The sequence below is a fragment of the Myodes glareolus genome, chromosome 24 (genome assembly GCF_982192425.1).
Source record: "Myodes glareolus chromosome 24, mMyoGla1.1, whole genome shotgun sequence".
Lineage (NCBI taxonomy): Eukaryota > Metazoa > Chordata > Mammalia > Rodentia > Cricetidae > Myodes > Myodes glareolus.
In genome coordinates this window covers 5,513,185-5,533,628 of record NC_142049.1, presented here as the reverse complement: position 1 = coordinate 5,533,628, position 20,444 = coordinate 5,513,185, and the positions used below count along the sequence as shown (strand labels likewise).

At 39.1% G+C, this 20,444-nt stretch overlaps 1 long non-coding RNA gene across 1 annotated transcript in view; it reads left to right on the top strand.

Annotated features, from left to right (window-relative positions):
• LOC146889862 (uncharacterized) overlaps window positions 1–20,444 on the top strand; it is a 507,294-nt gene that overhangs the window by 426,177 nt on the left and 60,673 nt on the right. The window lies entirely within an intron of this gene.

Genomic DNA, 20,444 nt, shown 5'->3' with positions numbered 1-20,444 from the left:
TATCTATGTAGGTGTGTGTGTGTGTGTGTGTGTGTGTGTGTGTGTGTGTGTGTATGTGTGTGTGGGGCTAGATATCAGAAGCTGCCTATTTTTTTTTTTTTGAGACAAGGTCTCTCATTGGTACCTGGCACTTGCATAGGCTTGGTATCTAGCAAGTCCCAAGAACTGTCCTGTGTTATTCATCAGTGCTAGGATTGTGAGCAATAGGCATCACGGCTGGGTTGCTCTGTGAGTGCTGGTGTGAGAGTTGGGTCCTCATGCTTATGAAGCAAGTACTTTCCCAATGGAACTCTTTCCCCAGTCTCCTGGTGGGCATTTTAAATTGTAAAGTCTCTGATGAAAGAAAGTCCATAAAAGAGACACAAACCAGAAACTTGCTTTTAGTCCACATTCTGGAGGAGAAAGAAAGGTGCTGCCTTCCCTTGCCCTGTGAACATGCATATAGCAACTCTTTTTCAGTTTGTTTGTTTGCTTGCTTGCTTATTTGATTTTTGTTTTGTTATTGTTTTTGCTACTGCGCACATGCTCACATTCAATAATGACAGTGGAAGTGCCATGAACTTGGATTGAAAAGTGTATATACATTTTAACAATTGGCAAACTTGCAAAAAATGTAATCTGAATGTAATGAGGACTCAATGTCGTTGTTGTTACTGAAGACGACATGGCCACTGCTATAAACAGCTGGAAACAAGTTACAGGGAACATGAGGATACCCAGAGAAAGTGCTAAACAAGTCTGAAAAGGCTAATCATAGCTCTCATTCAACTAGGTTTCATGTGGAATGATACATCCATGGATAAGTGAATATTATTTAATTTTCTTCCTTCCTTCCTTCCTTCCTTCCTTCCTTCCTTCCTTCCTTCCTTCCTTCCTTCCTTCCTTCCTTCCTTCTTTTTTCTTTGTCCCAGACATTCTAGATTGACCTCAAACACTAGGTAGCTGAGGAAGACTTTGCATTTCTGACCCTCTTGCCTCTATCTCCCAAATGCTCATGTTATAAGCAAGCACCGCTATGCCTACTTTAACTCGGCAGTAATCATCAAATTCAGTGTTTATGCTCAGAGCCAGCATTCCGCAACTGAGCTCCAGCTCCGACCTAACAGGTTGGATTTTTCTAAGCAGAGTTTAAGAATAAAGAACAATCCTGTTAGAGGCATAGCCAGGGGGCTGAGTAAATGTACACAATGCTCCCTCCTGCATGACTATCCCCACAGAACACATATGTTCAAATCCTAGCTACCAACAATATGCTATATGAGAAGGGACATTCAGACTCGCCTGGGGGTGTTTCCAAGAACTCATATAAAGGTGGAAGGAAAGAGTGTAGTCAACAGACTCATCCTCTGTCTTCCATGTGTGCTATACATCCCAAGTCCCATGCCTGCTCCCCCACACACTGTGTACACAATTGTTTAAAAAAATGAATGAGTAAATGAACAAACAAATAGATAGAAAGATTCTAGAGGAGTTTTCCTCCTTCTGACGTATGAAAAAGTGACTACAAAACACCATGAACCAGAAGTAAGTCTTTCCCAAACATCACATCCGCTGACACCCAGATCTCAAGCTCTGTAGCCTCCATTGGTGAGAAATGGATTTCTGCTCCTAGGGAGGCTCCTAGGTTCTACTAGGGTCATATACATAGACTGAAGTGCTTGGCTAGCACATTGTTGCAATAGGACATCCATAGGAAAGACTACATCAACAAAAACCAATTGAACAAATAATGCCAAAGTTAAAAGCAATGTATTACATACAAGGGAGAAGGGGTCAAAGAGCATAGAACCATAACCACAAAGTGATAATGATGAGATAGATGCAGGAATGATGTCTATATTTTGAATTGTTTTTTGATGCTGTACAACATTTTACCATGAGTCGAGCAGCTTCAAGCAGCAGGAATTAGCATTATAGTCCTGCAGATCCTGAAGCTGGATTGCATACCGAAAGGTCTCTAGGTTGTGGACAGGTATGGACTGGGTTATTTTCCTTTCTGGACTAACACTATTTCCCAAAATTGTGAGGTGTTGACAGAATGCTTTTCCTTTAGTTTGTAGAATTAAAGAACTGATTTTCTCCTTGCAACCAGCCTGGGCTCATTTGAAATCTATATTCTGGCCACGTGTCCTTCTCAGGGACCACACTCTCACTATTTAAACACTAAGAGAAAAGTATTCTCAAGTTTTCCCCTTCAAATAAACTCTTACAGGATTCATCTGATTAGAGCTGGGTCATTTTCATTTTAATCAACTCCATTTTTTATCAAGGACCTTTCCTCTTATATGAGTGAAACAAAGCAAAACCAAAATGCTCATTTTTGTCAGAGAACATCCAGTTGTCATGAACATTCCATCAATTACTATCACGTGTCCCACTTACGTTCAAGGGAAGAGAAATATATGGTAAACAAGGGTCTTCAAGCTGTGTTGAAATGCTACCTTTCAAAGGACTCATACATGTTTCTCATGAGATCTCAACTCTGCAGCCCTGTCCATTGGCTCTGCCCAGTTCAACAAGGCAAAAGGAACATTTACCACCTCTGAGAGTTACGTACACTGCCCCAGCTTCAGGGTCGCAGCAGGTCTAAGTCATGTATAATTAAGAAATACAGGTTAATAGTTATTATACATTACATTTTAAATGAGCTGCACAAACATAATACCTTAATCAAGAGTAGAAATATACATATAATGAAATCAACCTTAAGTTTGTATCAATAGACCAAGATCCATACCAATACAAAGCAGTCACCTCTATATCATATCCCCCTTTAAAGGAAAACAAACATTTATAAACAGTATTTTGGAATTTGAGTATAGTTCTCTCCGCAGTTCTTCCTACTTTTTTAGGCAAAGTATTTTGGGGGGTTTCCAGAGATGTTTTGGGTGTGTTGGTCCATCAAACCACATTAGTCTGGAAGGAAGCCACAGATTCTCATCCTCTGTGGAAACAAAAGCAGAACCTCTTTTCCAAAGCAAAATATCCTTAGACTCAAATTTTGAAGTCAAGATATCTTTAAAGTATATTTGTTGATTTAGCTTAGTACCCTGTACAATGAAATGTTTCTCTGTACTTAGCTCATTCCCAGTCAAAAATTCAAAGAAAACACAATATACATAATCTAGACTCTCTCTGTGTATATTCCATCTTTATGTGTCTTGTTTTTCTCACCTTATTACTTGTTTTTACAAGTTTAATATTTATTTTATTGTCTTTACTTCTTTAATCTATGACTCTCTGTATTCTTTTATATTATAACTGTCTATACTCCTTTTCCTCTCTCTCCCAAACCTATGTACATTTATCTAACATTGTGACTCTTTAGAGGTCTTTTCATCTGAATCTGCTTTTATTGCGTGCATATCTATAATTTTTTTCTGACCAGTAGTGTCTTCTTTTTTAATGCCAAGTGGGCATGGCTAGGACCAACTCTGTAGCCCTGTCCATTGGCTCTGCCCAGTTCAACAAGGCAAAAGGAACATTTACCACCTCTGAGAGCCATGTACACTGCCCCAGCTCCAGGGCTGCAGCAGGTCTAAGTCACCATTAAGCGATTTGTAGCATGCTGCTCACAGACCCCATTTAAGTGCTCAGCCATCTGAAAGACCCAGAGCTATTTATGCAACGAGCACAAACCAGGAGGCCCTTCCTAAAGAAGCCATGCAGCCTTTGCTGCCAATGCTGAGTCAGGGAAGACCTCTCATAAAGTAGCTTCAGGGCCCCTGTTCACTGACAGCAAACAGAGCTCATAAAAAAAAAAGTGTGACTTCCAAGAAGCTGTGCTAATCTCTGTTCTTTTGTGTCTAGAATGACTTTCCAAGCTCTCCCAGGATTTATGCAGACATAGTTGCCTCGCATTGGGTACCATTTTGTAGATAGGTTGCTTGTTCATTTCCCAGCCGCCCAGAACTGAAATGAGCACACAGAAACTATATTAATTAAAACACTACTCTACCTATTAGCTTAAGCATCTCATTAACTAACTCTTACATCTTAAATTAACCCATTTCTATTAATCTGTGTATTGCCAGGTGGCTGTGGTCTACTGGTAAGCTTCTGTCCAGCATCTCTCTCATTTGGTGGCTACATGGCATCTCTCTGACTCTGCCTTCTTTTCTCCACTATCTCTATGCCTTGCTCTGTTCTGCACTGTCATAGGTCCAAAGAAGATTCTTTATTAACCAATGGTAATAAAACATATTCACAGCATACAAAGGAGAATTCCACACTACCCTTAAGTGTTTAAAATATAGTGGGAAGTGCATTTATTAGTAAGTGTGTTTAGCATAGCATGTCAGAGAAATAATCAGAAAAGATTGGAATTTGCATGACAACTATTGAAGAGAAGCAACAAAACAGAAAGAAAGAAAGAAAGAAAGAAAAGAAGGAAGGAAGAATAAAGAAAAGAATAAAAGGAAAACCCAATTATAACTTTTGACTTAAATTCAAGGCTTGACCTTTTCTTTGCAAAGATTTGCCAAAGATAGGGCATGTCTTTCGGGGCTTACAGTATAAAAACAAAATGGACACATTTGATAAATCAGAACTACTACATATTATTATCTTTTTCAGATGGGGAAACTGAGGCTAGGTCCAATTAAGTATGGTCTTATAAAACATGGGGTTTTTTTTGCCATACAGAGTGTCTTTTAAGTTCTGCATTTAAAGAGATAGATGGTCTGAGTTCATGGGTGCACATGAATGTTGGACAGTCAGGAAGCCTGCATGGGATCCACCTAGGCCCTCTGCATGTGTGTGACACTCATGTAGATTGGTCTCACAGTAAGACTTCTAATAATGATGGCAGAACCTTTCCATTGGGCATAGCTGGGTTTTTGTAACCTGTTGTCCTTGCAGGAATATTTGAATCTGCCTTGTTTGTAAGGGGAGAAGCTTGGTCCTGCCTCAATTTGATGTGCCATGCTTTATGCAAGCCCATGGGAGGCCTGTCCCTTTCTGAATGGAGATGGAGGAGGAATTGATGGGGATGGGGGTAGATGGGAAAGGAGAGGGAACAGGAGGGGAGGAGGGAGGGAAAACTGACTGGTATGCAAAATAAATGAAAAAATGTTATTTAAATAAAAAAAGAAAGACAATCTGTGATTAGCTTCAGGTGTTTGTTTAGTTCTGACACCCAGAAGCTTAAACAGACATTCTGTTCAGCACCTTTCTGTAGGGTAGCTGCTCCTTTAACCGTCATCTAGGATTCGTAGCATCTTTTCTAACTCAGACTAAGGGGAAGCTAAGAGTGCATATCGAATAGAATTTCTGATTATAAAGCTTTGCTAGATAATGGTGCAGCTTTATTTTCCTTCTTAATTTCTTTTTTCTTTGTAAGAAAAATAAATGCACAGAAGAATTCCAAGCGGAGGTAATGGCTGTGGACTTGCCTGTTCCATTTTCCCTGAGAATTCATTCAGTTCAAAATCAACTTTGTTTTTCTTATTGAAGCATTTTTTTTCTTCCAATCTTTTCCCCTTTCATGTGTTAAATGCTTTCTAAATGATTTGTAAGGCTGATATTTAAACAACACTTACACTGCTTAATCATACAGGTGAGTCTTTTGAAACATCGCTTTCCCCCGTTTCAGTATCTTTATTTGGATGTCAAATTATGCTACCGTCACCATGGTTAATTCGGCAGTGAACAGTGATTATGTCATGCACACCTATTTTATTCTGATTGAGTGGAAATTTGCCTCTCACTTATTCTATTTCTATGTGTGCGTTTACCATTCATTTGTTCTTTTAAGTTTCAGACCGGAAAGTCATTTCAAAAGCAAAGCCATAGCCTATACATATAAAAGTCACTGTGACATTAGCAAAAGCTGTTTAGGGCTGTGGATGAGTAATTGTCTAGAAATACTTTTTTAGATTATAAGCCTTTTGAAATTATTTTAAAACAAATCATAGTCCATTAGAAACATAGAAATGTATGCAAGATTCATGTGGTTCAGGTACACATGTGTATACAGGTAAATAGGTAATATATACCTATTTAATATATAATATATATAATATAATTATAATATATAATATATATAATATAATATATACCTACATATAATATTATATATATATATATATATATATGTCTATGTCTGTAGGTGCTAGAGGACAACCCAGGGTGTCACTCGCCAGTCAGAATCCAGATTATTTTTTGAGACAGGGTCTCTTACTTGCCTGGAATCCACCAACTAGGCCAGACTGCCTAGCCAGTGAGCCCCAGGGATTCTCCTGTCGCTACCTTTCTGGTGCTAAATGTACAGGCACATAACATCAAGTTCATCTCTGTTTACACATTTTTTGGAGCTCAGACTCACATGTTCATGCTAGCTCTTATTTCACACATGTTTTATTGTGTGTGTGCGCGAGTGTATGGAACATGCATATGAATGTGTAGTTCTGTGTACATATTTCTGTGCCTGAGAAAGCCAGAACAGGACATCAGGTGTCTTCCTTTGTTGTTATCTGCCTTCTTGCTTTGAGACAAAGTCTCTCACTAAGCTGTTCACTGTTTCAGCTCTGCTAACTGGCTAGCAAGCTCTCTGAATCTGCATGTTCCTGCCTGCCAGCGCTGGGGTCATAAGCATGTTCAGCCATGTCCAGCTTTTTACATGAACTGGGGAATTATAACTCCAGCCTTCATGTTTATGTCGGCTGTCCAACCCCTCTTTGTAAACCTCTGAAACACACGCGTTCCTTCCTGAAGCTTCATGTAGGCAGGCACACATCTCCTTCCAAATGATAACAATCATGCTCCACAATGGCAAAAACTATCTGTGGATCCTATTCTTGATCTGTTTACAAGTGAGAAATTCTGAGGGGTGAGGCAACCTCTGTTGGTAACATTCCCTCTGGATTCCAACAACAAAATGTGCACTTCTGACTACCTGAGCTTGAGCCGTGGATTGGCTGGACTGGCGGCAGTGTATTGTGTTACCAGTACTTGCCTTTCTCCAACTTGAGAAACGTGTTACAGATGTACATCTAAGCATGAGAGGTAGAACAATACGAAGGCATACTTTCTTTAAGCTGATCTAACTTCATCAGTGTGTTGGGGGGAAAACTAGAAAATAAACACATGGTAGGGGTTAGAGTAAAATGCTATCATTTCAGTTCGGCAGTTTGAGCCAGGTTCTAGATCATGCTAACTATTTGTCAAACAATCAGGAAGGAGAGCAGTTTCCAATGTTTGCAATTCAGCAAGAATTATGCTAGATGCTTGTGTTAAAGAGGATATCATTGGATTAACAACTGTTTTTTTTTTAATCATTGCTCAGAGATTGGCTGTTCTTAAATAGGTTCGTGTTCTCCAAATGCTGACCAGAAAAACAGACATCTAAGACAACAGGTGTTTGCTGTCTGAGCAATTTGTGGTTACTAAGACGTCACCAGAAACCTTCTCTTTCTCAGACAACAAAAATAGAAGGGCAGACTGGGTTATAGAGGACAGATATTTTTGTGGACCAGGCTGAGGAGGAGCCTCGCACTAAAACATGTAGTTCCAAGAGAATCTGGACCCAGTGTTCTGGCAAAGACCTAAAGTAAATACACAGAAAATAGTCCAATCAGGAACATGAGTACCACAACACTACAAGCTATTTAATATTATTAAAATTGCCTTTTCCAGATCAAGGTCCTGAAAAATAACTGTTTTATTTGTGAATGATTAGGTTTTTCATTTTGAGAAAAATGACTATGTTCAAGGATACCTTTCCAGAGTCTTTTGAGCAAAAATGGAGGGGATTTTGCAATGTATGTTAAAGCATTATTAAATTACATGTCACCATAAAAGCTTGAGTTGAAAATCTAGTGTTTGCATAGTTGCATGCATGTATCTGTAGAGTAGGGTTAATTGCTGAGATAAGGAAATAAACATTCTGAGCATTCCTTTTCTAGGAGCTTACTTTAAGTGTATAGACTGAGGATCTAATCACTCCAAGGTAGCGCTGAAGGAAAGGATTTTATTGTAGATATGAGGGAGAATACAACGAGAGGCTTCTGGCAGAGTCTAAAGCAGAGAAAGAAAGCAGTGAACTGAACATGACCACCAGATCGGAACAGGCCATGAGATAAGAGAAAATTGAGGAAAGAGAATTGAAGACAACGAGAGTATGGGCAAAGGAGACCAAGAGAGGTCAAGCAAGAGAACCTAGTAAGGAAGACAAGCAAGAGAGAGGGGAAGAAGTGGGTGTATAGTCAAAACAGCGGTCTTTTGGAAATGACAAGCTGGAGGAAGAAAGTTCATGAACTGAGAAAGTCTAGGGTAAGGGCCTGGGTGAGAGGAGCCGCGGTGGTCTTCATTCTCGGGGACCTGGGCACCATCATGACCTTTCGTATGCTAATGGGCACCATGAACAGCCAGTTGACTTTATTTGGGCCTTGACCATAATTTTATTTCCTAATAAGAGTCAATGTGTCATTTTCTCACTTCACTGATGATAATCAGTAGGTAAGCTCACTGTTCAGTATCTCAGAGTAGATTCTAATGAAGATTATTTTATTTTTTTCAATGTTATATCTTTTCTATTATACTAAACAGATTCTATAGGAGGCCCAAAAAAGGGAAATTATTTTCTAAAACAATCAGTACCCAGGGGCCTTATTATTTAGAAGGGAAATCATTGATTTCCTATTACCTAATGAATTACCATTTCTTGCTTTAAACTGCCAAAAGATATGGCAGAAGAAATTTTGTTTGTTAAAGTATACATGAAGTGTACTCAAATATTCAGCTTAAAATGAAATCCCTACATTATCTATGGTTGAGTCCAAGAAACATCATACCGTTGTCCATCCCTTTACCTCTTCTGTTAGATTGGCTGTTTCTTCATCTGAAAACTGAGAAAATGAAGTCATACATGAGACCTATTTTAAAACACCATTTATTAATGTAAAGACATTATTAACTTAAAATTTTAGAGGTATCTAAAATTCTCATAAACTTTTTGTTTATTTAAAGACATAAAGAACATGGACAGAATTAGGGATGGTAATCATTCCCAATTCTGAATAATTCTACCTTTCAAAATGTAGCATCAGAAAAGCATATACAAATCTGAGCAGTTGTCAGACATCTCACATAGTCACAAAGCCCATAAAGAAAAATTCACAGGATAGCAAACTTTTATTTTGATTTCTGATAATTGACAGGGCATAATATAATATGTTATTTGGCTGTGCTAATTAAGCACATTTGCAACTTACCAAAACAACTTCCTACGCTGAGAAGTAACTTGACATGCAAAGTCTCCTAGTTGGTTGTCTGTTGCTACGATAAATACTGTGACCACAAGTGATTTTGGGAAGAAAGCGTTTAATTGACTTATAGTTTCAAGTCTAGTCCATCACCGAGGGAAGACTGGGCAGGAACTGATGAAGAAAACATGAAGCAAAACTATTTACTGGCTCCTTGTTCCTGTTCTTGCTCAGCCAGCATTCTTATACAACTCAGGACTCTGCCCAGTTGTGTCACAAGCCACAATGGTCTGGGCTCTCTCATATTAAGCAACAACCAAAACAATCCCTATGACCCTCCAGAAATGGCCACAGGGCAATCTCATGGGGCCAATTCTTCCACTGAGGCTCTGTCTTTCAAGTTCACTCTCTGTTGTGTCAAACTGTTATTAAAAACTAGCCAGGATATGCCTCTAGCTCATTATCCTATACTCAGTAAGCTCCCTCTGCAGCACCTAAAATTCTCAGACCCCATTGCTTCTCACTTTTATTGTTGCTTCTTGGATTTCAAGTGGGAAAGAGAGTTTGCAAATAACTTTTGTTAGAGTTTTTGTACCCTTACCTGTCTTATTCCCGCCAGGCATGTGTTTCTTTTGAGGATCTCTACATGAGAAATAGAACTCTTAGATGAAATAAAGTCCCCTCAACTTACTCAAAGTACCTCTTCTGACTTCCCATGTGGTCTATCGCCTCTGTCTTTTCCCATTATTTTTGAGATGACTTTTTGAAATGGATTATAGTTATTCTTGCTTGTTTTGTTAAAGATAAATACATCACATTTCACATATCAGAGAGTGGAAAATGCAAATGCCTATTCAATTTCAGTTCCACGAGGGCATTTTGATAGGCTATCACGTATACTTCTCAACCTAAATCATTGCAGCTTGGAAATGCATGAGTTTTGCTTCTATATTTTGTTTGTTTTAATTTCTCCTGTTAGCATGAACTTTTTTTTCCTCCTGGAAACTCATAGCCATTGTACGATTTGTTGATGTGGAGGATTTCAGAATCCTTTATCTTAGATCACATGTAAAGTTGTCTTACTGATTGCTACATATTGATTGAATGAATGAATAGATGCATAAAATAGGAAGGGTCATCAAAAAAAAGTTAGGTGACGACACCTCATTTGGTGAGGGCACTGAGAAGAGAGCCAATTCTAGGTGCAATCACTGAGAAAATTATTGCAATTTTCCAATAGGCAGAGAAAGACTGGCTTAGTCCTGAGCAGAATAGTAATGGAAATTCCAACACCTTTCCAAACAAAAGACACCACCACCAGAGTTGCCTTTGTAAACACATTGTTTATCTCAAAATCCTCCTGTTGATAGTTTGGCATTGGGCATAATCATCGCATAACAATGCTCTCCAACAGCTAGTAAATCAGTATGAAAAATTAATGTTTCACATATGATAAACATAAATGTGGTATGCACTCAATATTTTAATTAAAACACTTTCCCTTTGAATTCAAGCCTCTAGAAGATTATTTTGAGATACTCTCATCAGTAGAAATGCAAGACATTATTTTTTTATACAATAAAACAAAATCAGCAAGTAGCACGGTTATTTCAGGAACAGATGAAACAGAACAAACATAAGACATTTTAGCTAGCTGTGCAAGGCCTGGAACCTTTTGAAAACCTAATAGGAGACAAAGGGAGTGCAAAGTAGATAAATGTAGCCTAATGATGTCTCTGATGAGCCTTTGTCTCTCATCTCTTTGTGCATAGTAAAATATGAGGAGCTTAAAAGGGAGAGCAAAACAGTCAAAAACTTCTCGGTACATGTCACTAATGTGGGATGAGAACTGGAAGACAATGGATGAATGGCTGCTGTTTCGATGGGCTTTTATCAGATGTGTCTGCTTGAATTAAAGATATGAGAAGTGACAAAGAGGAGTGGAGGAAAAGGAATGAGATAAGCTGGATAAGAGGAGAGGCATACATTAAATGCTTTGTCTGGGGGTGTGTCGGGGGAAAACGCATATCCACAATGTCCCTATAAATAATCAGGCAGGGGATGTCTGGTGGAATTGCAATAGAATCTGAACATTGTTGGATTTTGATTACAGAATTCTTGAGACTGGCTCTGACAGGGAATGGTTGATTTCCTTTTAAATTTAGATAACACAGGTCCAAAGTGTAGGTTGAACATGCACCCTCCTCATTCCTCCATATTCTCTTCTAGTCTTCCATTCTACTAAACCTCTTTGTTCTCCTGATAATTTTACTTCTTTCAATATATATGTGTGTGTGTGTGTGTGTGTATGTTTGTGTGTGCATGCATATATATCCACTCACATATATATCACATATATACATATATGTACATATATACATGTGTGTGCATGCATATATATTCACTTACATATATATCACATATATATGTATATATGTATTATATATATATAATCTAGTAAGAGTTGTTTTTTTTCTGAGCTTGGCGTTATTCATTTTTTTGTGGTTATTTCCAATTGTACCCATTGTCTCTCAAACAACATGATTTCATTCTTTTAGACTGAAATACTTTTATATGTCTATATCTATATGTCTATATATATAATTTTTGGCTGAGTGATGGTGGCACACAGCTTTAATCCCAGTACTCAGCACTCAGGAAGCAGAGGCAGGAAAATTTCTGAGTTTAAGACCATGCTGTTCTACAGAGTGAGTTCCAGGAGAGCCAGAGCTACACAGAGAAACTCTGTCTTGAAAAAAGAACAACAACAAAAGAATTCCCCTGTGACCATCACTCTGTTATGGGACACCTAGGTTGCTTTCAAAAGTAATTTGGTATGTACACTACTGAAATAAACATTGAAGAACAATTGTTTGCATGTTATGTTGGCTTGATGTCTTTTGGGTAAATACCTAGGAATTTAAATCATCTAGAATGCCTATTTCTAATGTTTTAGAAGCCATCCACACTGATTTCCATACACGCTAGACTACTTTACATTCTCAGCAGCCACCTGTAAAGGTTCACATTTGCCTACATCTGCACCAGCATATGCTGTTGTGATTTATTTAGCAAGAGCAAATCACAGCGTACTACAGGCATGAACATTTCAGTCAGCTTAAGTGACTTTACAGATGACTTCATGAAGCCATTGGTCAAATTAGACACTCTTTCCAATTCTTTTTCAATCTGACAGACTTTGCCTCTCTCCTGAAATCATTTTATTCAAGCTATTCAAAGGGCTTTACACAGTCCAATTGTTGTGTATATTTGTTTACAAAAGCATCAATCAAAGTTAGTACACTGGTCTTTGTAGTCTTCAGTCACTTTACATCTTAGGTCAGTTTTTTTCTTCACTGTTCTCTTAGTATGACCGCACTTGTGGCATGAGAACAGCTGAAGGGGAAAAGGAAAATGTATATAAATGCGAACTGCTATGCGATTACCCAGATAGAATTGAAACAGCATTGAATTGGTATAAGAAATGGTATAAAATGAAATTTGGAATTATAGAATGAAAAAGGAAAGATTTTGTTTTGGGAAAAATAAAAAAGAATTTAAAAAATCTCTGTAACACTAGGAAAGGACTTGAACAAGGATGGAATCAATCAAAGGACTTGATCAATGACTGATGGAATTTTGAGACACTTTTGCATAGACAGCGGGGTGAATTCTGTGTTCAGAACTGATAGTATGGGTTCTAAGGCAGGTGTACGCAAGTACCACAAACCTTGTACTCACAGAGAAACACTAAGAGAACCAGGAATGTTAATTACACAAGGCTGTCTCCTCAATGAAGGAGATAAAAATCAAACACCTGCATTCTGTCCAGAAAGCTGAGAGTGTAGGTTGTTAATGACTGACTGACATTTTTGTTATGTGTGGAGGCAGACCTCACCCCAATTCCCCAGAATGAGTATCCCAGTCTCCTTCCCCACTAGAGCATTACCCATGCTTAGGGAAGATACCATGAGTAGTTTACGCCCTGCTGTCTCTGTGCCATCATCAGAGCCCACACTACATTCTAGATCTTTCAGCTGTAGAGCTCACCCTCACGGTCACATGGATTTTGTGAAAGACTTGCTATGTAATGACACCGTAAGCTTTATAGTGCACCTGGAATTGTTGGCTGAAAACATTTCCCCAAACTCTACTATGTTTTAAGTATGTTGAAAATGAATCGCCTGCCATTAGACTCCTCGAAGCCTGAAAAGAGTGATAAAATCAATCTGTATCTAGGTTTCATCCTTATCGCTCCATGTGGTTTGCTTCCCTGAAGGACACCTGCAGCGACCCCCCTCACCAATAGACGGCTGAAATTTATTGACTCACACTACAGAGAATAAAGAGACAAAATGAAAGTTTTAGCAAGAATATACTTTCTCTGAAGGTGTGAGGGAAGAATCAATCCATTTCACGTCTCTCTTGAACTTCTAGAGGTTCACCAATTTGGGGCAACAGAATTCTATCCTTTGCATTATATCAAGCGTGCATGTGCTTGTGTGTCTTCAAATTTTCTCTTTTAATAGAGAAACCAGACTATCTGTCTAGTCAAGATCCTGTTGTGCTCTAGTATGATCTGATTCTAATTGGTTTCAGCTTCAACACCTCTTTCCAAAATTGATGCATTTTGAGGTTCCAAGGCTTAAGAATCCTACCTGTGAATTGGGAGAGCCTACTCAACCAACATTAGTTACGTCACTCACTGCAGTGACAAATACCTAGCAAAAGCTTTCCTCTGGGCTCACAGCTTTAGAGTGCAGTCATAGTCGCTAGATTGTGGGGTCAGGAGTATGATGTGGCTGTTCTCATTGTGTGGCCTGCCAGGAAGATTTGAAATGAGTACTGGTATTCTGCTTATTTCCCTCCTTTTAACTCAGCCTAGCTCATTTTCCCACTGTGAGCTGGCGCCTCTCCTTAGTCGGCATTATCCTGCCTCAACTTACACAGTGTAGAATCTCCTTCACAGATATTCCTGGAGATTCATTTTCAAGTTGCCTCTGAATGCCATCAGACTCACAATTATGATGGTCAGCCCGACACCCTGAACGCTCACTCGTGCTAGGTCTGCAGTGGATGGCTTTCTAGAAAACCTAGAAACAAGCTTGATCCACTGCTTTGAAGATGTAGGAAAATAAAATAAGGAAACAATACACCGACTTTGGGAGAACTGGGTAGGAGAGAGGGCCTATGTGACAGTCTTAAACATGAGATTAGGTGGGTTGGCTGTGGAAGTGAACAAATTGTGGAAGCAACTCTATGCCAGGCTTGGCCAAGCGCAATTTAATGAGACCCGAAACATTCAGGCTGTCACAGAACAGTGCAGGAGATGAACCAGGAAGCTGTAATGATACCTTGCAAGCTACAGGCCAGAAGGAGTCATGTCACAGCAGAATCTTTTTCTTGATTTATAGCTTGTTGGTATTATGCCTCAGTAACACGTGAGGGAGCAATTTATTGCTGGAAGTACTGAATGCTGAGAATAAATTGAAATAATCTTTTGGGTATATATCTAGGAACTGGCCTACAGACAATAAGTGATGAATTTGCCTGTGCTTTTAGGTTGAGATTGCTTTCCATTGTACCCCATGGTTAGACTCTGCCATACACACACAAGACTATGGGTTCTGAAGTTTTAATGAAATCTCTTATTGTTAACTCAAGGCAACGTTATATGTTGATCAAAGAATAGTATCTAAACACTTGTCATGAAAAATATCATTTATGATACTTTGATATAATTGGCTAAATATTCATAAGTGTAATTTTAATTAGAGTTTGTTGTTTATGTTAACTGAATGTGGTGACTTGAATAAAAATGCCCCACCCCCGGGCTCATAGAGAGTGAAAGTGTCAGGAGCTGTGTCTTGGTAGTAGGCATGGTGTTGTTGTAGAAATGTGTCACTAGGGGTGGGCTTTGAGCTTTCAGAAATTTAAGCCAGGCTCAGTGACTCTCTGTCTCTTCAGCTACCTATGAATTCAGATGTAGAACTCTCAGCTACCCCTAACAGCACCATGTCTACCTGCACACCGCCATGCATCCTACCATGATGATAATGGCCTGAAACTCTGAACTGTAAGCCAGTCCCAATTAAATGTTTTTCCTTAAAAGAGTTGTTGTGGTCATGGTGTCTCTTCACAGCAGTAGAAACCCCAAGGCATGGAATAAAAAAAAAAATACTTGTTAAATCTCTGTGGGTCTTAAAATTACTACCTAAGGCTCTTGGGGAAAACAAAGAAGCAAGCCTTTATTTCCAGGCATTCACACTTCTGGACTGTCCAGCTTCTTCTGGTTCAAATCATGTGAGGACATACAGTTTATGGGACTATGGTTATTATTTCCTATCCCTGCTTCTTCCTTGAACTGGTGAAAAATACAACGCATACATCCCATTTTTTACTGGGGAAGTTAAGGTTTGTGATTTAACGTCCCAGGATCAAAATGTTAAGTGAAACGAATTTCTGTCCATGTTTCTCATTAAACACGATCTTTATGATTAGTTCTTCACTACTCTCCCTCGCCCCTGTCTGATTTACAGCTCCCCTTCAAACAGATCCTGCCCACCCAGCATGCCACTTACAACTTTCTTTGCCTAGAAGCTAAGAAGTTTCAGCAATTATTCTGTGCTCAACTGAAACATTTTAATCCGCCATTAAAATATTTTGGAAGCAAAATGCAATTATCCAGGCCGCCCTTTGGGCTGGTGAAGCTGAAAGGCTAACACTGAGCCACCATACGGGCTGTGCATGGTGGGGCCTATTGGAACCAAGCATTTAAATCTATTTCTTCCCGAGAACAATTAGATGAGCCCGTCCAATTCTTCCAGGAGCTTTGAAAACGATCACCTGTTGGACCCAGACTCTGGGTAAATTGCTTTCATTTGAATATGATTTGGAATTTGTTCAACTAATCACAGTCTGTTAATTGCATTTTGGAGGAAGAAAGAAATTGAGTGAAGCAACTGGTTCTCGTTAGATCCAAGCCAGCCAGGGATTCAGTGTGTGGCTACAGCATTCTACCTTGTTAATCTCAATAAAAGGCAGACTTTGCCAGCTGTAATAATTAAGTCAGCTTTTGTGAAACAAAAATAAGCTTTGCACAAGAATATGCCATGCTAGACTGTATCAAATTATATGTATATACATAGATAAATAAGTATTTCCTATACCTATTTACATGAACCCAAATGGCAAGTGCTCAAAACATCAGTAACCTAATTTATTTTTATTTCCATTCAACAGAGAAGTTGTTTTATTGGGGGCTGTATACAGAAAATAAAATCACCAATCTATGGAAGTGTGAAGTGAATCACAGCTTTTCATTTTCTTTTCAAACCTCACACATTTGCATAAATTATTTGAATGGAAGCAGGTGAGGCTGGATTTGAGGCCAAAACAAGACTAAGTCTAAGTGAGGACAGAGCTCAATCTCCTAAGAGCCACCACCTTCCCATTGCCCTGTTTGACTGACAACCTGACCTTCATTGTCCAGAGGAGTTTACCCAAATTTATAAATCAATGATCTTTACTTGGTCCATCCTCCTGGCCACTGAAGACTGAAGCTAAGAACCACGCAAAGATGTGGCCTTCATCTCAAGTCACCAACAAGGATATCATCCCACCGCTCTGATGCCAGACACAACCGGCCCCATCTTCTGGACGTCCAATTTCCTGTATTCAGTAGATGAAACCAAAGCAGAATCCACTGTCTTACTAATCCTGATGGCCCTGCCACTGATGAGTCTTGCTATGGTACACTGTTCAGCTGCTGCCCATAGCTTGAACATTCACCTAAAGGAGAGACTAAATAGAAGGAACTGGAATGGGGTTTAGAACAGTTATATCAGCTGTCAGGTGGAACAACAACCCCAAAATCTCAGATCAAGTCAAAGGTGCACTTCCGTCAAAAGACGATGTTTAAGGTAGTACTTTAAGTCTGAAAACATTTATGAAACAAAGAGAGTGTAGGCACATGAACAGCCTGGATTATATAGGGAGTCTAGAAATCAGCTATCTGACGGGACAAAGGTGTGTTTGCTTACAGCAATTTTTAAATTGAGTAGCTATTTGTTGCTGTCTTGGGGACCAAGCTCCAGCAACACAGGGCTTTGATAGGAATTCATGGAGTCAGCTAGGTTAAACTTTTCTATATGAAGGGGTTAGGGAAAAAGGCACTCACAAACTCTCTTAATGTTTTCCTTCTTTATTCCTATTCGTCCTTATTCTCTCTCCTCTATCCCATGTTGTTTTACAGCTTTTATACCCCAACAGAATCTTCCAGGCAGCTCAAGAGTCAAAATAGTTGCATTCCATTCTCGAGTGAATGATTATAGGGAAAAACATGTTTTTCATCTCCTTCACATGATTAAACATTTTATTTATTAAAGTGAAAGACAAATTATCCCCAGAATCCATATACCTTCATACCCGAGCAACAGGTTTTAGATTAACCATGTGGCAAGCAAGATGTTCTTGTCCAGTCTTTTACTGGCAGGTTGAATTTTGTAGTTACAAAGAAAAGGCCAATTACTTTATTACTTATCTTGAAAGGTAATCTTATAAGGAATCTTAAAGAAATCGCAAACTTAAACTTTTATATATGATAAAGAATTAGTCAGCTCTACTTTAAATTTTTAGGGTACATACTCATTCATTAATAGTTTTTTATATTAGGAGATTGAAAACAAAAATGGATATAAGGAATTAATCATTACTGTTGGTCATCAGCCAAACTTAGCAAGGAGAACGCATAAACCAGTAAAAATTTGGCTGCTTTATTCTTGTTCTCTGAACTTAAAGAGTTCCAAATTCACCCATATGCCTTTCTAAAATTTTAGATTGTCTTCTTTGGTTTTTCACCTCAGAGTAATTTAACAAGAACATCTTTGTCTAACTTTATTGTTTTCACAGCTTTGTTTCAGCTGTGATATACGCTGAGACCTGGGAACACGTCTCCTGACATTAAGGTTAAAAGAATTTAAACTAGCTGAGCTATTGGAACTCAATTGTTAGTCATTAACTTGAGCTACAATCCATGCAACTTCTTAGGTGAGACTCAAAGACTCTGGCTGTGAAACATATCTTTGTGTTTATTTTTATTTATCAAAATTCTTTGTGTTATTATTTTTATTGAATTGGGCTGGGTGGGGTCATCTTTTTGGCAATCTACAGGTAAAAACGCCCAGTAGAATAGGATGTTTCCAAATGATAATAATATTATATCATAGGTAGTAGAGATCTCCCCACATACACTCACATCATGCTAGATACTAGAGAAAAGGGAGCTGCAGCAAGCTGGTAACGACACAGCAGAAGGAAAAGACATTCTGGGGTCTGTAGTCCTGTGGCCTTGCCTAAACGATACTGGCCCATCAGTGGATTCCCTTTTTGGTGGCTCGATACCTGGAGCTTCTATTGCAACTTGTTACTTCTCTGGCAAGGGCCACAGCAGTTATTTATTTCTCTCTCTGTGTAATACTGGAGAGCAAGCCTAGGACCTCAATCATGCTAAGCAGCTCTCTACCATTGAGTTACATATCTGGCCTTTAGTGAAATTTAAAATGAGATCACATGCTTTCTTGTAAGTTACCTCCTTCCTATGAGTTAGTTCACCTATTTCGGTGGTGTTAGAGGTCCTTCTGTCTATGTGTTGCTTTCATTGGTTGAATAAAGAATCTGCCTTGGCCTTTTGAAAGGGCAGAGCTTAGGTAGGTGGAGTAGACAGAACTTAATGCTGGGAAGAAGGGCAGAGTGGCAGATGCCATGAATCTCCTGCCTGAGACGGACTTAGGTTAGAATCTTTCCAGTCAGCCAAAGTCACGTGGTGATATACAGATTTAATAGAAATGTGAGAGTTAGCCAATAAGAGGCTAGAGCTAATGGGCCAGGCAGTGATTTAATTAATACAAGTTCTGTGTGATTATATTGAGTGTAAGCTAGTCAGGACGACAAGCAGCCCGTTCCTCCTGTAACACTTCGGGCCTGTACCATGATTCTCATTCCTTACACAAAGATCTGAGAGTCCAGCAGTGGGTGCTCCAGTGAAGCAGTCGGTTAGCACATAGTCTTTCAGTGGCCATTGGCAGTGAGGTACAAGTGCAGAGTGGGTTCAGGTGGAAATGATGACCTAGAGAATCTGGTTTGCCTCAGAAGGACAAAGACGGGTGGAAAATGGGGCAAAAACAAAAATTATGCTTAAAGATTCTCTGCTAAAAACATAAAATTATGAAATTTATCAGCTGCCATTATTATATAAACATAAAAGGTTTTTCAAACAAAGTTTGCCTTGGACAAGGCAAATGAAATTTCAGAGTTTGTCATTTATGAAAACATAAATCTTACTAGCACATATACTTTTATAGCAGATATACTGTTACAGTATCAGGTTCTGGAGGAATGAAGATTTCTTTGAAACCCTTGTAGACACGTTCCTGCCCATTCCAGCTGCTTCTGCTTTGCAAATGTTAGGAATCTCAATGAGCTGTCATGGTTCTGTTCCCTCTGCCCAAACCTCCTTTCTAAGCCTCTCCCAGGGGGTGGAAATATGGTAAATCTGCCTTAACTTTCATGTCTTTTTATTAATTAATTTCTGTTGCAAAAAGAGGGTCCCTTGTTTGTCCCGGCTTCCCAGCTAGCTTACACCTGAAATAACCATGCAGAAACTGTATTAATTAATTACTCCTTGGCCATTAGCTCTAGCTTCTTATCAGCTAACTCTCACATATTAGTTTAACCCATTTCTATTAATCTGTGTATCACCATGTGGTAGTGGCTTACCAGAGAAGATTTAGCATGTAAGATCTAGCAGTTCCATGGCGACTCTCCCTCACTCTGCTTTCTCCTCCCAGCATTCAGTACTGTTTTCCCTGCCTACTTAAGTTCTGCCCTATCAAAAGGCCAAGGCAGTTTCTTTATTCACTAACCAATGAAAGCAATACACAAACAGAAGGAACTCCTACACCAAATTTCTGATTGAAAAGTGTGGCAGATCTTCCACTTCAATTTCATCAGACATTTCATTACCTTGCCCAAAAGGTCTTTAGTATAAGTGTAACCCAGGAAGAGGTGGTTGGCCCAGTCCCTGGATAGGGACAGCAGTTGGTCCAGGCAACTGCCACTGTTGGGTGGCTCTTGATACTCAGGCAAGTGAAGCAGGTTGAACTTCTGGGAGCTTTCCATTGCTCTCTGAGTATCAGCGGAACTGCTAGGCCAAGTCATTGCCTGTCACACTCTGGAAACCAG